The sequence below is a fragment of the Sitophilus oryzae genome, unplaced genomic scaffold, assembly GCF_002938485.1.
Source record: "Sitophilus oryzae breed Bouriz unplaced genomic scaffold, Soryzae_2.0 scaffold_476_pilon_pilon, whole genome shotgun sequence".
Classification (NCBI taxonomy): Eukaryota; Metazoa; Arthropoda; class Insecta; order Coleoptera; family Curculionidae; genus Sitophilus; species Sitophilus oryzae.
Window position 1 is genome coordinate 367067 of NW_022147058.1, and position 17895 is coordinate 384961.

The 17895-nt window shown below is 31.6% G+C and overlaps 1 pseudogene; it reads left to right on the forward strand.

Moving 5' to 3' along the window:
* The first annotated feature begins 8866 nt into the window (after positions 1 to 8866).
* LOC115886241 lies at positions 8867 to 10210 on the forward strand (annotated as a pseudogene).
* The last annotated feature ends 7685 nt before the right edge of the window (positions 10211 to 17895 follow it).

A 17895-nucleotide genomic window follows, 5' to 3' on the forward strand; every position in this document is an offset into this window, starting at 1 on the left:
TCTATACGTTCAAATTTCGTATTGATTTTATGTGCTTAAATATTTAATGGTGCCCGGTGGCGTAGAGGTACAGGCTCTCAGTCTACCAAATCTCAAGGTAGTGGGTTCGAATCCTACACGGCATTTCATCAGCCGACTATTTTTATTAAAATAAAAATAGTTTGAGTACCTAGGTCGACTCAGCCTTAAATGAGTATTTGGGATTCACAATCCCTGAGGTAATAATAGGCGGTTGAAGCGTAGTGCTAGCCACATTACCTTCCTTGTATACCGAACAGCTCTAGCATGGCAAGCTGTACCTTACTACTCCCAAGGCGTTAAACGCTATATACGAGAGCTATTATTATTATTATTTTTATGTGCTTCCAAAAGATTATTTCTTTAATGGATTGCGATTTTTTTTCAGGGACGATTGAGTGCCTGATTGCGAAGTTTCTCTGTATCAGAGACACGACACCCTAGCGATTTAGGACTAGGTTTTGTATTCGTTCATTGTTTTCTACTAACGAAGGTGAAAAGAGACCAGAAAAATGTGAGACGACAGAGACGATCTGTATTCCACCGATCACGTGGACAACCCGACTGTTAATCTTAAGGAGGCAAAAATACGAGCGCTCAACTAAGGTAGACAATAGGATTAAGGAAAAACACGATTTGTTGGAAGGCAGATCTAGAGATGTATCATAAAGATGAAAAGTAGGAAGAAATATTATAGTGGAGTAAAAAATGACAAATGGGAAAAATATTAATATTACGAAAGTCATTTTGGAAAACTCACTTTCTGTCTCACTTTTTCTTCGGTATGGTTTTTTGGACGTGACTATAGAAGTGTTGTGAACTGCTCCGAGTAGTTCAATTGTCTCGGACAAGTACTAAAATTGCAGGGTAAATGTAGTAAGCATTCCGTTTACTTAGTTTTAACCACAGACATTAAAAATATATGTAGATCATAGATAAAGGAAACAAGTTTAGAATGGAATGGCCGCCAAAACTATATAATTATTGTTTTGGAGCGCATACGTTGTAGGGCGCTGCTATAGCAGTTGCTAAGAACAACCGCAAACAAGAACGGAAATAATTTTCTCTTGTCAAAGTCAGAATCTTCAAAATTAAAAAATCAATCAAAATTTAAACACTCATTTGAAAAGTGTTTAAAGCGTCCATTTTCAAAGTAATTATTGCTATCTTGTGAGTTTAATTTAAATTTTATTTACTCAAACCCGTGATAATTGTGAAAGAGTGGCATTTTTTAATGGGATAACTTAAAAAGCTGTGTGAACTGCAAAAACCATCGTGGATCGTGGCATAATGTCGGTTTCCAATGTTTCATAGGTATTTCATACATGTCCTTATATAAAATAAAGTTTCTTATATGCAACACACTATATTTTATTTAAAAAATTACAAGAAAGTAATAATAAATTTGAATAAATAATATTTGGGACATAATTCCGAAAAAAGCCGAACCGCTCCGAAATTATAAAAAGCTTTGGAGAGCGACCGTTGTAGAATAGTGCCAAATAGTATTTACATTGTCTTATGGGCACTTTCAATCTAAGCCTGTTTCTTTTTATCTATGATGGTAGATTAAACTGTGATCTATAAATTTAGATACAAAATTCGTACAGAATTTTAAAAAAAATAATAACAGACATCAGTGTTTTAACAAAATGTCAAAATTTATCCAAGGCTGAAAAACAGATAGGTATAGAATATTATCACAAAATTACCTAGTTATACAGAAGCAACACTTGGCAATTTTTCGCCAAATTTTTAAATGAATTTGTCGTCTTTTAGGCTGTAAATAGTGGGACTGTATAATGCGTTATAACTCGTTATGACTCAAGAAAGGGAGAGATACAACAGATCTGTAAGGTCGCGGTGATTAACCCTTCCCAAGTATTCTACATTCCTAGGCTGTAATTTACACTGGTTGGTTGTCAAATTTTAATTTTTCTGATATCAGGGATGATATACCGGGCAACGTCTCAAAAGTGGCTCACCACTATAACTCTCTTTTATTTTTTAGATAAAAAACGAGTGATTTGGTGTGTTAGTATATGGCCATAAATTAGGATTGATTGACGTATTTAATTGTTTTCGGTCACTTCCTGTTTTGCAGAAATGGCTACAACTTTTGATTTTTAAATGGCACCCTCGGTATTTTTTTACTTTATTCGATAGAAAATGACATTCTGAATCGAATGACATATCATATGTCAGCTTTTGACATATTCGCTCAAAACAAATTCCATTTAAATTTCAATCTTGAGAGCCATGGCTGTGTTAAAAACACTAATTTTTAAATCAAGGAGCCTTGGAAAAATAGATTTGATCGCCTAATGTTTTTAGTGTCTTGTCCTGGTCGGTTCAAAGATTCCCCAAATCGACGTAATATTTTTATGGACATTAGATGCCATCCCTCATTAATATTTCCACTTTTATCCTTTGTAATCACTGTATAATTTTATGTTAAATTGTATTTTTAACTGTTTTAACTGATTAAATGTTCTTTTAATAATAGTATATTGTGCTTTTATTAGGGTAAATGACACTTTTTGTGGCGAGGTTGTACATTTGGCATACAGGCGAGCCACGCAAAAGTCGGCCCTTCCTCAAATCAGAACTACACTTTTTTGCTGTTTTTTTCAAACGCCAATAAACAATTTTTTAAACAATTTCAAACGTTCCAAATCATATAAAAAGATTTAAAAGAATATTTATATTATTTTCAGAATTATTCATATAAAAAAACTTTGTAGAATATGTAATTATATATCGAGAACCTGTGGTTACGCTCATAATATATTTTCAGTATTTTTGTAAAAAGTAAAGGCGTAAAAGTGCTTTACTTTTATGCTTAGGCGTTAAAATTACTTTTTGTCAATCATGTCGCCAAAATTAATATTTTTGTGACGTTTGAAAAAAATATTTTTTTAAAGAAAAATTTCTGCACTCTTCCAGTATACAAAGTGAGTTTTAATTTCTAAAATATTCGCGCTCAAGGTCTTAAAAATTTAGCTTCTGTATAATTAAGCTTTTCTGTGATATTTATACATAATATTTTTCTGTATTCTACCTATACCTTTTAATATCTGTGGTTCTATCATATCCTTTTGACATCACTCCTTCTCGATTGTATGTAGGGACTAAGTCCCCCTCAACTCCTTTAGTAAATATCGATTTATCCTCCCTCCTTCTTGCAAGCTTTCTCACAAATATATTTTTTTTTTCGTCATAAACACTACATAACCTAATAAAAGTGACGTGAATTTATGTTCGTTTATTAAGCATTTTTGGTTGTGTCATATGTATTAATTATATTTTGTACAGTAACAATCGGGTGTAAGTATGAAAAGCGCGTGAATTCGAGAGATTTTTTATTCTTTTTTAGGTAATAAATGGGGCATCTGCAGTGATTTTATTTTGATTGTGAACATAGATATACCAAACAATATTGTTTTGCTTGAATTTTTAGTTGCAAAAAGTATTTTGTGCAAGACAAAAAAGCTATTTTAAGCCTGTGATAATATATTAAAAAACATTAATAATAAATATAATAGCTCAAAGGTTAAACTTAAATATTACTTCGATATTTTTGATCATATATCACTCAACCATATTTCAATGCATTGAGTGTTCCAGTTTAAAACATATGAAAACGTATTTATTTCATATGTTCACCGAACATATATGATTTTTTCAGTGTTATAAATCATATTTTTGCAGAATATATGAAAAATATCAATGTAGTGTAAATCATAATATTCACAGAAGTTATGAAAAACATAGTTTTATTTATGATGTGCTTGCTGAGCACATGAAATATATGAGAGTGTCAAAAATTGTATAATCACGCTATTCAAGAACATATGAAAAGTGGCAGTGTTACAAATGATACATCCACAGAACATATGAAAAATAAAGTAAAATTATATCATTTCCAATTGATATAATTGATATGTTCACTGAACATATGAAATATATCAAAATTATGTGTTTTAGAAGATATGAAAAATAGCATTTGTGGTATAAATCATTCAGAACCTATAAAAACATTAATATGTGATATGTTCACACAGAACATATGAAATATATCAGTATTTCCCAATTATACGTTCATGGAACATATGAAAAATAACCTAAATTATTTCGTCTTTTTTCACGTTTAAAGTAAAATCACTGTCTATATATTTCATCGTTGTTTTTGAAAGGTGCTATTTAATTTTCTCGTTCCTATATTACAATCACAGTTTTATTTTTATTATTTTATACAGAGTGTGCCACATAACTTTTTCTTTTAGTGAATTATTCGAAAAAACGCCTGTTTACTTTTAAAAATATGTTTATTTATGTGTTATTAATCTTTCTTGTTGTGTATAACATCGTTAAGTTCATTAGTTTTTCTGATATTAATAAAGCGAAAAAAAACGCAAAAACTTAACAAGGTGTGAGATAGAATAAAGAAACAAGTCATTTATTAATGCTAGTGGAAATTTTTATTGTAAATAACTAGGAGAAAAAAGCAAAAAAAACAATGTGAATGGATTATATTTAGCTAGGTAAAAACTGGGTGTACATTTTTTCTATATCGCAAAGAGTAACTAAATAAAAGTATCTGTGTAGTCCGTCTCTGGTTAGTTAGGGTTTGTATGGAAATTATTTTCGAAACAGGGCCGTATTGAGTTTTTTTCTATTGAGTAAAATATTCCATTGAATCGGTTTTGTGATGGGATGGATTTACTAAAAAATGGGTTTGTATGAAGATATGTTTATTATAATTTGAATAAGACTGATATATTCTAATTATAAAAAATATGGAAAAATTTTTCTTAGATAAAGAGTCGTAATTTTTTTGAGGTGATTTTGGTGGTCAGTTAATAAGCCACCCTGTATATTTTGTAGTAAACAGTCATGTTGTTAATCAATATCTTTACGTAATTTTTGACACAGTCTGTACATTATTTTTTTAGACGATATGGACATTTCTTCGCTACACACACATAGTTAGTTAGGGTTAGCACACACTTATAGTTAGTTACAGGGGTCGCTTTTATGTATGGAAACGGTCGATTATTAGGTAAAATATAGGAGGTATCGCAAAAGTTAAATACAAAAGTTATAGGATTTTTAAATATCAGCGAGTAATAAATTTAAGTATACAGGATCATTCATAAAGTCGTGGCACGTCAAAGTTTCATTTTTTTAAATAGAACCCCCTGTATATTATAACATATTTCAATTCTTCCTTCAATTCTAAGCAAAAATCGAAATACACACAATATACCTCAAAGCAACCGTTTCCAAGTTATTGACTTTTGAATATACCACTTAAACAATTCGATCTAATTAATTTCGATGTATTTGGTTTGATTTAATGATGCCATTCTATCGAAACTGTGATACTGTTGTAATGGGTTTTTTAATGTATATTAACTACTAGTAAATTTAAGTATACAGGGTCGGTCATAAAGTTGTGGCACATCAAATTTTATTTTTTTTAAATGAAACCCCCTGTATATTATTGCATATTTCAATTGTTCCTTCAATTTAAAACAATAATCGTAATACACAATGTATATAAATTGAAGAATTGAAATGTTAAACGAAACTTTTTTTTTAATTTCCAGACTTGCTATACTCTCATTTTATACATCTATAAATGCTAATTTGAGGACTAATGTCAAATGTTATTAAGTATCACAGTTTTGGCAAAATGGCATCGTTAAATGAAACTGAACATATCGAAATTAATTAAATCAAATTGTTTAAGTGATATTTTCAAAAGTCAATAACTCGGAAACGGTTGGTATGAGGACATTGTGTGTATTTCGATTTTGCTTAAATTGAACGAATAATTGAAATATTTAATAATGTACAGGGGTTCTATTTAAAAAAAAATGAAACTTCGATGTGCCTTTGACTTTATGAACAACCCTGTATACTTAAATTTATTACCCTCTAATAGATATTTAAAATCCTATAACTATATTTTTATATTTAACTTTTTGCAGGTACCACTTCCCTATATTTTACCCTAATAATCGATCGTTTCCATACATATAAGTGACCCTGTATATCTGTTGTAAAGGGCATTCTCTTCCTTAAAACATAAAATAAGTGCCAAATTAAGATTAAATTTAGTACAAAAATCGCGTAAAAATCGGATTCAAATTTACCTCGTTACGAAAGCCCTGTTTCAACCATTTTTTTTAATTAGTATAAAAATCTGTATCCCCACTCTTATCCCCTCCATAATAATTAACTAAACAAGATTTTGAAAATTCTATTTTTCTGCTCATGTGAGAAATACGTGTATATTATATAAAAATAATGAAAAAATACATAAAAATGTTTTTTTTTGAGTTGTAATAAATAGATTTTTGTAAAGATAATTTTTCACAGAGCCTAAAACGGAATTTTCTCACAAATCATTGTTGCGACAAAGACTTGAACATATTTTATTACAAGAAATAAAATGAATAGCTTAATAATATGTAGATTTTATTTTATTTGTATCAAAATACGTGATTTGGAGTTATAACAAAAATATATATGCAGTGTCACAGATAAAATTTTAGAAAATTATTATTTGAGTAATTTTTGAGCGACACTGTATATATACTGAATATCTGGTGCTTTAAAAGCTATACTTGTATAGCCATAATCTGAACAAAACGGTACAGAAATCAAATACACGTTGTTATATGTTTTTTCTCTTTTTTTGTGTACTTATAAGTTTATATATAGTTTTTTGTTAAAAACCTGATAAAAAATTAAAACCGTGAAAAAATCATCAAAGCATTTTTATTTCTGTTATAGATTACATTCTTACATAAAATAAATATAAAATAAATAAACTTAATGGTAAATATTTGATTATATACAGGTGGTGAACTATAAATGAGGGTCTAGTTTCTTCTTAACCTTAGGCTGTTTTTATAAGCTTTACATCGTCTGATTATCAAATTTTCTGTATCTCATGCAGTGCCATTGCGGTACTTGATGCATTGCTATCAATGTCTGTAAGAAATGAGAGTTTGAATGATTATTACTTATTACATCTTTATCTACAATATGATTGAAAAACGTTAGCAATGGCTTTGAAATGAAGATCCTTTGTTATTTTTATACCGATTTGGTCATTTAGAAGTGTGGTCTAGATTTTAACGTGTAAGACAGTGATCTAGGGAGCTTAATGGAAAATCAAATGTATTAAAAAGAGATAAAAGTTGAGTTGATACATTTCTTCTATGCGGTATTGCCAGTTTGCATCAAAAGTTGAAACTGCACAAGTAGTATGCTTTATGGAAAATGTTGCATCTTAGGATTGGAACCTGATTAAATATCAATTAGTTACAAATTTTACTACAGATGTAATAGATTATATTTAGCTTAGATATATTATCTTCATTTCAGTAGTATACATGACTTTTTAAAATAGTTTATTTTTTTCTACACAAAATTTTCCTACAAACATAATAACCGGCAACACTGTATGCTGCTTTTGATTTTGCCTCTCTCTCTCTATCGGCAGTCTTTATATTATTCTGTCTCACACGTTAAAATCCAGACTACACACTTCTAAAATGACCAAATTCGGTATGTAAAATTATATGGGGAATAATGCATCGATCCTCATTTCCAAACCAACTGGACGCCGGTTTTTTTTCGATCATACGGTATTTGTTTTTGTACATAAAAATCTCTGAGAAATTGATAAAATCGCTATGAAACATTGATAAAGGAATATTGTAAAGTAAATAATGATCTTTCATAGTTTATTTTAGACTTCTATCAATTTATTCTGAAAAGTATATTTTGCATTCATCGATATTTTACTTATATCGATAGAATGCATCATCTCAAATTTAATATCTATATCACTGTTGCCAATAGTCGAAAAAAAAACCGTTTGAAACGCAACTTACAAATATTATTAATTTTATTGTTTTTTAATCATTAATATGCCCATTTTTATTTATCAAATAAGTGCCTCTAATCTAAAATTTTAATAAAATGGAACAAACCATTTTTTTAAGCAAGTCAAATCGTTTAAAATTCAAAATGATTTTTTTAAATTGAATAATTATTACTTGATCAAAATCTCGTGATATTCATCAAATTTTAGAATTAAATTCTATTTAATACAGAATAGTATAGTGTTATGTATTTAATTAATTACCTCTCGTATAAGTAATTTGGACTTGTAGGATTTAAATTTCTAAATTCCTGTATATATAGAAGGTTTGTAACGAAGAGTTTATAAATGTTATTTTTGAAAACATCCCTAAATTCTAGAAATATTTTACTTACTGGGTCTTCTTCTGTTATGGGTACCACCACATACCACCCAAACTAGCTGAAAACAGCGCGAAATACAAATAAAGAAACAAACTTTGAAGAACTTCCATGACTGTGGCGCACTTTTTGAAACAATAATCGCTAAATGATGATCTGAATACGTGATCCAGAGACTAGCTGTCTTTACCGGATAATAACCCACTTCTAGAACCTGCCGTTTAAATAAGCGCTTCTGGATCAAAACAACGTTTACCGGTAATTGCCAGCTGCACTCAGGATGCAAAACGACCTACTTTTGAGTCGTTTTTCGAAATTAACATCCCTTTTAACTTCGCCACACTCAACGAGATTCTTTGTTCGTACTCTTATATGCGTTCTTTTAATTCTTACGGTGCTTTGCCCTATTGAATCAATTTAAATTTAAAACGCGCTCGTAATTGGAGTCGTAAAAAGTTAGTTGTTTTTATATTAGTGTGGTGGCACCATTGGCTGCCATCGAACACAAGTGTTTGTTTACATATTTGAATATCATAAAATTTATGGTTACATTTGTTTAAAAATTATGTCAGGGTCTTCTGGAAGTCAATTTAAAACAAACTCTGAGGAAAATAGAGTATCCACTGTGCGCTCAAGAGGCTCTAAAGAAAATAGGCATGTAATTTAAGTGATTTACTTTTATTTGTCTGTTGATAAAGAGTATTATATTTTTTTTATAGGCGAATTACTATGTTCGAGAAGCACAAATATAAAAGTATGCTCGATTTATCTCTGGATCTCATGGCTTGGGGTTTGTATTTTGGGAATCGGATAGAAGGGAAATAAAGGTCTCATGCCCTGAGTCCTTTGGTCGAATTGGAACTTTGCAGATATTATTTGAGTAAAATGAATAGTATTTCAAACGAGGCCACAAGAAATACGTTGTTTCTGAGCCTTTAGTCCAATAACTGCGAACATTAGAACTGGGTATTTTAAGTAAAATTAGTCTCCTTTAACTGTAGGAATTCCAAGTGCTTAATATTCTTATGTGTGCCAATGCGTGGATGCAGCAGTTAGGTAAATTTATTATGAGATAGGTATGTATAGACTTTTCAATAAAGTTATTAATGGTTCTAGGAAACATCAGCCTCTAGTTGTAAGCTTGCCGAAGCTCACGTATTTGATTATATCCATTTATCATCGAATCCAGAAGAAAGATTGAAGGATTTATCTAAAATTGCACCACAATTTGTTGCCAATTTTTTGACCGCCGTTGCTGTGAGAATTATTTTATATCTAAAAGGAACCGAATATCACTCAGATGCACTCTTGAGGTGCATTACAAACTGGGTAAAGTAATATTTATTTATATTTATAAAAACTATTTGTTCAGACATGCTCTCTTTTTATTTATAGGTATCGGAGAGACTCGAATTTATGTATAGCAGCTCAACAAAGACAGGGTATTTTACCACCAGGTGCAATAGCAATGGGAAGCAACAACACCTATTGCAGGGTTCACTAAAGGTGGTGCGTACTCAGCCCCATTAAATCACCAAGATCAAGAAATCTACTCGATGCTCTACCCGAGCTCATTAAATAGCATATCCGCCATACCCCAGATCGAATCCACGAGAGCCATAAACGTTCAGCACTTATTTGGGATTGTTTCGGCATTGATTATTTACCACAAAGAGATTAGAAGTCGAGATGAGTCTAAAATGAATGTTTTCTTAAAAGCGATCCTGCTATGCAGGTGGCTTTAGATCGCATTCTCACAAGCCGTTCAGATAGCTCTAAGTGTAAACGCAATTTACACGGCCATATAGACGAACTTTTCAACAGTTTACAGAGTTTACCGTTTAATAAGTTATTAAGTATAGTGTTGAATAAGTACAAGGAGAACAAAGCTCCTATAATAATCGTGTAAATTTTACAAATAAAATGTTTTTTAAAATTTTCATTTTTAATTTATTCCGTTGGTGACACTAGAATCATATTTTTTATATATGATTGGCAGTTTAGAGTCTCATCTAGTTATCATTATAGATATTTTACCCTTTTTGGTAAAGGTGTGGATCCGTGTGGCTAACCTTGAAGCACAGAATATCTAGCATGTATCTAGCTACGCAACAGAAAAATACTCGAAATGAAGAAAGACATAGATAAATGAAACAAGTTTAGATTGGAAAGTGTACCCCATAAGGACAATGTAAACACTATTAGGCCGCTATTCTTGCAACGGTCGCGACCCAAAACTTTGAAAATTTCAGGAGCGGTTCGGCTTTTCCGGAATTATATCGCCAAATATTGTTTATTCAATTATTTCTGTTTTGTTTGCCGTTGTTCTTAGCGACCGCTATAGCAGCGCCAGATCACGCGAATAACGGTCGCGACCCAAAATAATTTCATGACCAAAATTTTTACGGGCTTTCCAATCCAAACTTGTTGCATTTATCTATGATGAAAGAGCTAAAATTGCACAAATAGAATACTAGATAGCTGACGACAATATCATAATCAGTAAAATAATCAGAAATTAGAAATTTTGAACTTTCGGTTTTGGATCGACGGCTCGTCGACGGCCTTATAACTCGGCTACATATACAGCAGTTGCCAGATTCAAAAAAAGACTTGAATTGGCATCCCATTCTTTTTTATTGTGTATAATTCAGTATGTGTTTCTTTCTATTCTTCTTTCTTGTCAGATACACTTATATTAATTATTCCTTTGGCTATTAAAATAGTTTTAAGTCTGGTTTAAGCCATATTAAGGTCTGTTCGTTTTCTGTTATTACCGATTCTGAACCGTCCTAGAATTGTGACGTGTATGCGCAGAAGGGAATAGGAAGACATTATTTCATTTGCGCATGCGCTGGAGAGTTCTAGGACGGTTCAGAATCGATAATACCAGGAAAACGAACAGACTATTATTACAAAACATATACATTTTTTATATACACTACCTTATAATGTTAACTAAGAAAATACCTTTAATTACCTTTAAAATTAATAATATACAGGGCGATTGATAGTAATATTTATTAATGCTGGAACGTTAGTAATGAAATATAAGTTTAATAATAATGGAAATAATTTATTAAAATGCAGTACAAAAAATGTTAACTAACTAAAAAATACTATAATAACAAATTTCTTCCGTTTGCCACATTATTTATATAGACCTAGGTAGATTTTAAAAAATGACAGATACAATTAATAATATATTAGTTCGGCATAAAAGTTGCTGTAACTACATCGAACAATAAATTAAAATTCGTAGAATAAATTAAAATTATTAATTAAACAAATCTTTATAAAGAAACGCAAGTATACCAAATTTGGACCCAATCGAACTCCAGGAAATAATATCATAATAGTGTACTATATTATGGTACCACTCGATATGCTTTAATGTACCATAATATTGCAATGTCACCGAAGATTCGTAGTATACCAAATTTAAGAACAATCGAACGCCATGAAATGGTATCGTAATATGGTACTACATTAAGGTACCACTTTATATACATCATAGTTCAATCATATTTCAATGTAACCGAAGATACGTAGTATACCAAGTTTGAGCCCAATCGAACGCCAGGAAATGGTATCGTAATATGGTACTATATTAAGATACCACTTTATATGCATCATAGTACCATCATATTACAATGTTACCGAAAATACGTAGTATCCCAAGTTTAAGCCCAATCGAACGCCATGTACGTAATATAGTACTATATTATGGTACCAGTTGATATGCTCATGGTACCATAATGCATGTCATCAAAAATACGCAAGTATATATCAAATATGAGCTCAATCGAACGCCAGGAAATGGTATTGAAATATGGTACTATATTAAGGTACCACTTTATATGCATCATAGTACCATCATATTACAATGTAACCGAAGATACGTAGTATAACATGTTTAAGTCCAATCGAACGCCAGGAAATAGTATCGTAATATGGTACCTCTTTTATGCTCCATGGTACCATAATATTACAATATCACCGAAGATACGTAGTATCCCAAATTTAAGCCCAATCGAACGCCATGTACATAATATGGTACTATATTATGGTACCAGATGATATGCATCATAGTATCATCATATTACAATGTCACCGAAAATACGTAGTATACCAAGTTTAAGCCCTATTGCCGCCATGTACCTAATATTGCTATATCATCAAATATAGTACTATAGAAGGTACCACTTTATATGCTCCATGGTACCATGATATTACAATGTCACTGAAGATATAGTATATCAAGTTTAAGCCCAATCGAACGCCATGTATCGTAATATGGTATTATATTATAGTATCACTTGATATGCTTCATGGTACTATAATATTGTAATGTCATGAAAAATAGTATCTATCAAATACCGTATGATACCGAAAAAAACGGCGTCCAGTTGGCTGGAAAAGGACGATCGATGACATTTCCCATATAAATTTATATATAAAATGACAGCTATATTCATTTCATAGCCATCGCTAACGCCGTTTTTTTTTCCGATTATACGATATGAACTTGGTATGAACACAATCGAACGTCAGGAAGTGGTATCATAATAGTAGAACAATACTTATTATATTGTCGCCGAATTACAATGAAAATTCAGGATTCAATTATACAATCAAACGTCAGGAAGTGATTGTAATTTAGCTCATAAGATTTAATTCCAACTGACATGGCAAATTGAAAAAAACAGCTCTGATCTATTTTAATATGTTTAAATGATGTAGCAAATTTGAAGGTAGGCTTTATCAGGAAGTATTGCGATATGAATTACACAATGGCAACACTGCACAAAATTCTTTTAAATTTTGTTTGTAGAAAACTGTTTTCTTTTAAATTTATTGCCCTCTATTTGTAGTTGCGAAACTACTACATCAAAATATCTGATTTGGAGACAGACTTTTTAAAGCCTGTCTCCTTTTGCTACTCTGGAAATTTTATACATGTAACGAGAACTTCTGTTGCGTAGCTAAGATAATGGCTAGATATTCTGTGCTTGAGGGTGCAGCCACACACTATCCTAAAAAGAAAACGGCGTATCGGCGTAACGGCATCTATTGACGAATCGATTTCCAGTAATTCTATTGGCTGAAATTTTGACAGATGAATTTGACAGATAAAATTTCTGACAGATGAATGTTTCAGCCAATAGAATTACTGGAAATCTATTCAGAATCATTCATGCCGTTACGCCGATACGCCGACTTACGCTAGAAAATAAAGGCACACCTAAGCCTGCATTTGCTGCATTTGATCATCGATATCGATACTACGCAAGCGCACATCGTCGATGTTGCCAAATGGCAGTTTATTTTCGAATTATTTACAGTAGAAAACAAATGATTTTTTTGAGTGTTCAGTAATAATGCACCAAATTGTATAATTCATTTTATAATTTCAGATTTATCTTGATTAAAACTTAAGGTAAGAAGGATAATGGAATTGTGAAGTTGAGGTATTATAATTGTAATCAGGTTGTCAATAATATAATATTGTAATAATAATATCATTTATTTATATATTTACAATAGATTTAAAATTTATCATTTACGGATTTTTTTCTTATTGGTTTTTAAACTATTATTAAATTTTTGTATCATCAATATGATACATTTATTACATCAAGTTGTTGATTAAGGTATATCAATTATATGTATTGAAGTACTATACCGCATGACGAGTTTTTATAGCACAAATCAAATGATAAGATTGAGGCATGGTACAAAGAAATGAAATAGAGGTAACATTACCTAGTTTTGAATTGTAGTGTAATTGTATCATAATTTCTTAAAAATATCAAGTTAGTGGGTTAATAATAATAGCAATTGCTTGGGCACATAGTTTATCGAAGAATGCTGATAAGATTAAAATAAGCTTTATGTTTTCACTTTTTCTCTCTTAGAAGGGATATGGATTCATGTCGTAGAATCTTAGAATCTAATCTTTATAGAAAATTTAATATCCTGTACTTTGATATTCTTTTCTTAATTTATTTAATTTCTTGTTTCCTGTAATGCCAAAATTAAAATTATTATTTATTATCTTGATAATATGGTGAAGGTTCATTTTGATCTCATTAAATTTATACACATACCTAAGCACATACCATCTTAATGGTGCGTTTAGACTTGAGCACGCACGCACTGATCCTCCAGAAAATGCTCAAGTGTAAAACGGCTGTGCGCGCACGTTCACTCTGGAATCTGTCTGTGCGCGAGCAGCCGCGGGCGTGAAACCACTGGAGGTGAGCCGTCTCATGATACAAAGCACGGCATATAAATCACACGGCACGCCAAGGCACGCCGACTCGCTTTGGCGGGAACGCTACGCGCATATCCTCACGCACGCCGCCATTTGCGTTTCCATCAACAGAAAGTAACCAGTGTCGTAGCTTTTTTAGCGACAACACACAGTTACGGCAGATTCGGGTCAGTAGCGTGCGGCTTAATTTATTTTGATTTTTTCTTGAGTGATATATTTTGTTTTTGTTGTTTTATTTTTGTTTATTATGTGACATATTTGGGTTTTCTAGTTTTATTTTCGTTTCTTATGTATTATAATTGCTAAAAGGTGTCCGGTGGCGTAGAGGTACAGGCTCTCGTCTACCAATCTCAAGGTTGTGGGTTCGAATCTCACACCCGGCATTTCATCAGCCGACAATTTTTATTAAAATAAAAATAGTTTGGGTACCTAGGTCGATTCAGCCTTAAATGAGTACTTGGGATTCACAATCCTGAGGTAACGCGAAATTTCGAGAAATAATAGGCGGTTGAAGCGTAGTGCTAGCCACATTACCTTCCTTTGTATACCGAACGGCTCTAGTAGGCAAGCTGTACCTTGCACTACTCCCTAGGCGTCAAACGCTTTATATACGGGAAGCTATTAATATTATGTAATATAATTTGTTTTAATAGTTTTATTTTGTTGTTCAATAAAGTTTCTTTCTGTTTCCTAGAGACCTATTAGGTATGTATACATCAGGACAGGTCAACTCTGTATAAGTTTTAACGATGTAAGACAGTGATGCTTAGGCAGCTTAATGGCAAATCAAATGTATTAAAAAGAGAAAAAAGTTGGGTGGGTATGGGTGGGTACATTTCTTCTGAGCGGTATTGCCAGATTTTGCATCAAAATTTCAAACCGCATAAGTAGACGTTTCAAAAAAATGTCGCATCTAGGGTTGGATCTGGATTTTCGACAATTAGTTACTCATTTTACTACAATTGTAATAGATTACATTTAGCTTAGATATATTATCTTCATTTCTGTAGTATACATGAAGATTTTTAACATAGTTTATTTTATTCTAATTTCTTTAAGACTACGATAATATACTGGTCGGCAAGAGAAAATCTTGGGTCGTTTATTTTAGTCATCATTTACCTACATGTCTAGAAGTGAATCGCTATGGCAATCTTGTAAGTCGGGGAGAGAAAATTATTATCTATCCACTTAATCCGGAGCTCAACTTCATACGCTTGGGAAAATTCTTGCTCTTTTCTCTTTGTTCATTTATACAATCACAGAGTCTATAGACTCTGTGCACTACAATCGGCACCCAAAGCCGTGTGTACATTATCTAAAAAATATGCTGTATTACGTAGTAAATAGTGCAAATTCTATTGTCGACCATTCTAAACAGTATTAAATAATAATGGAGTGAGCCAGTGTGAAGTGAGACATTAAATGATTGATCTTTTTGTTAAATTACGTGGTATAACTTAACACAATGATGAATCGTTTAATGTTTCATATGCACCTCCATAATTATTTAATCTGTAATCATACTGATTACAGCGTTCGACAACAGAATTTGCGCTTTTAGTACGTTTTGTAATTAATAGATTATCTGTCTTATTATGCAACTAGGGATGTACGTGTCTACGTAATAGAGCATCAGCATCTCTCTCAATATATCGTATTGTACTGAACACGTTGACACACGAGAACAGCAACCAAAGCCGTGTGTACGCTTCATTAAATAAACTAACCAAAAATATGCTCTAATACTTAGTTACGTACATCCTCAGTTACATAATAAGGACCGATAATCAATTAATTACATAATGTTGTAAATATCACAAATTCTATTGTCGACCGATCCGGACTAAGTGGATAGGTAATAAACTTCTCATTTTTCTCCCGTATTTTATAGTCTTTTCTCTTTCGGTATATCGTATTGTACTGAACAAATGTTGACTTTATTCTTCATACACACAATCGGCATACAAAGCCGTACGTTGTACGTTTTATTAAACAAATTAACCTTTTTGTTTATTTATTGGTTCGTTTATGCTTTATTTAATGATTGATATTATTTTGTTAAGTTATACCACCAAGTGCTATAAACTAGTACAAAATTAAAAAAGTTAATTTTAAGTAAAGTTCTTTGAAATATATCTGTATTACTATTATGAATAAGAACTCTTATCGATTTTTAATTTGGAATTATATTAATTGCCATGTGTCATGTTTTTATTATTATTGTCAATTTTCTGCAGATAGCTGATAAATTAATCCATTGTCAATTCAATATGATTATAATATGATGTTCAAATACCATTTTGTTATTCATAAAAACGGCCTTTTTATTACTTCTCTGTCATACTGATCCATCAATAAATATTTCTTACGTGTTGCAGCAGAGGAGCAAAATTTATTAATTTTAGGGTCCTTTATATTTACTCATCCCTGATTCCATCCAATTATGGCCGCTGATGAAGCGGGAGGTAGACGTTTGCTTTCGGTCATAGGCGTACTGAAAACTAAAATTTCTTATCCTCGTATTCAGAATTATAAATAGCAATAAAAAGGATAAAGATAAGTAAAACTTTATACTGATAAGTTTGCTGTACCAATATTAAGAAAATTGGTAGTAGGAAATATTATTTCATAATATTATGACATGATAATGTTATAATGTAATACTATAAAGTAATCCGAACAGCGGTCCTCGGTCAATGACCGAGCAAGTGTCTAAATCGACTCTTACTCACGAGATATCCGATCTCATCCGGCCTCGAACCGGCGTGAATGAGCAGTGTGTGTCAATATATTTTACACTTTTGCCTTTATTGGACAACAGCACGATACAAAGTTTCGAACTGGTCACCCGTCTATCCACTAGTATCGCCTTACGTTGCTTAACTTCGGTGTTCTAATGGGAACCGGTGTTTCGACGTAGCTGGACCGTTGGTTGCCCGTAATACTATAGCTACAACCGTTATAACACTAGTTATACCACCCCGCATAAATTCAGTATTATTATAATAAGTAATTTATTTCACACCCCCCAAAGGGTAGCACTATTAGAATCATAAATACGATGCCACCTAACAGTTTTATAATGTTTATAATGTTAATTTTAAAGGTCGTTTTACATAAAAATTGTTTATCTGTTTTTATTTATGATACAAAACCCGCTTGATCATAAAACTTTTTGATCATGTCGATGAGTTTTTTTATATTGAGTATGTATGGGGCTTAAGAAGCAGCGTGGTGAAGGCGTTGTTCCACTGTTCCCATTTTAAACATTGTCAGCTGTCATAAAAAGATTCTTATTAAAATTCTAATAAATT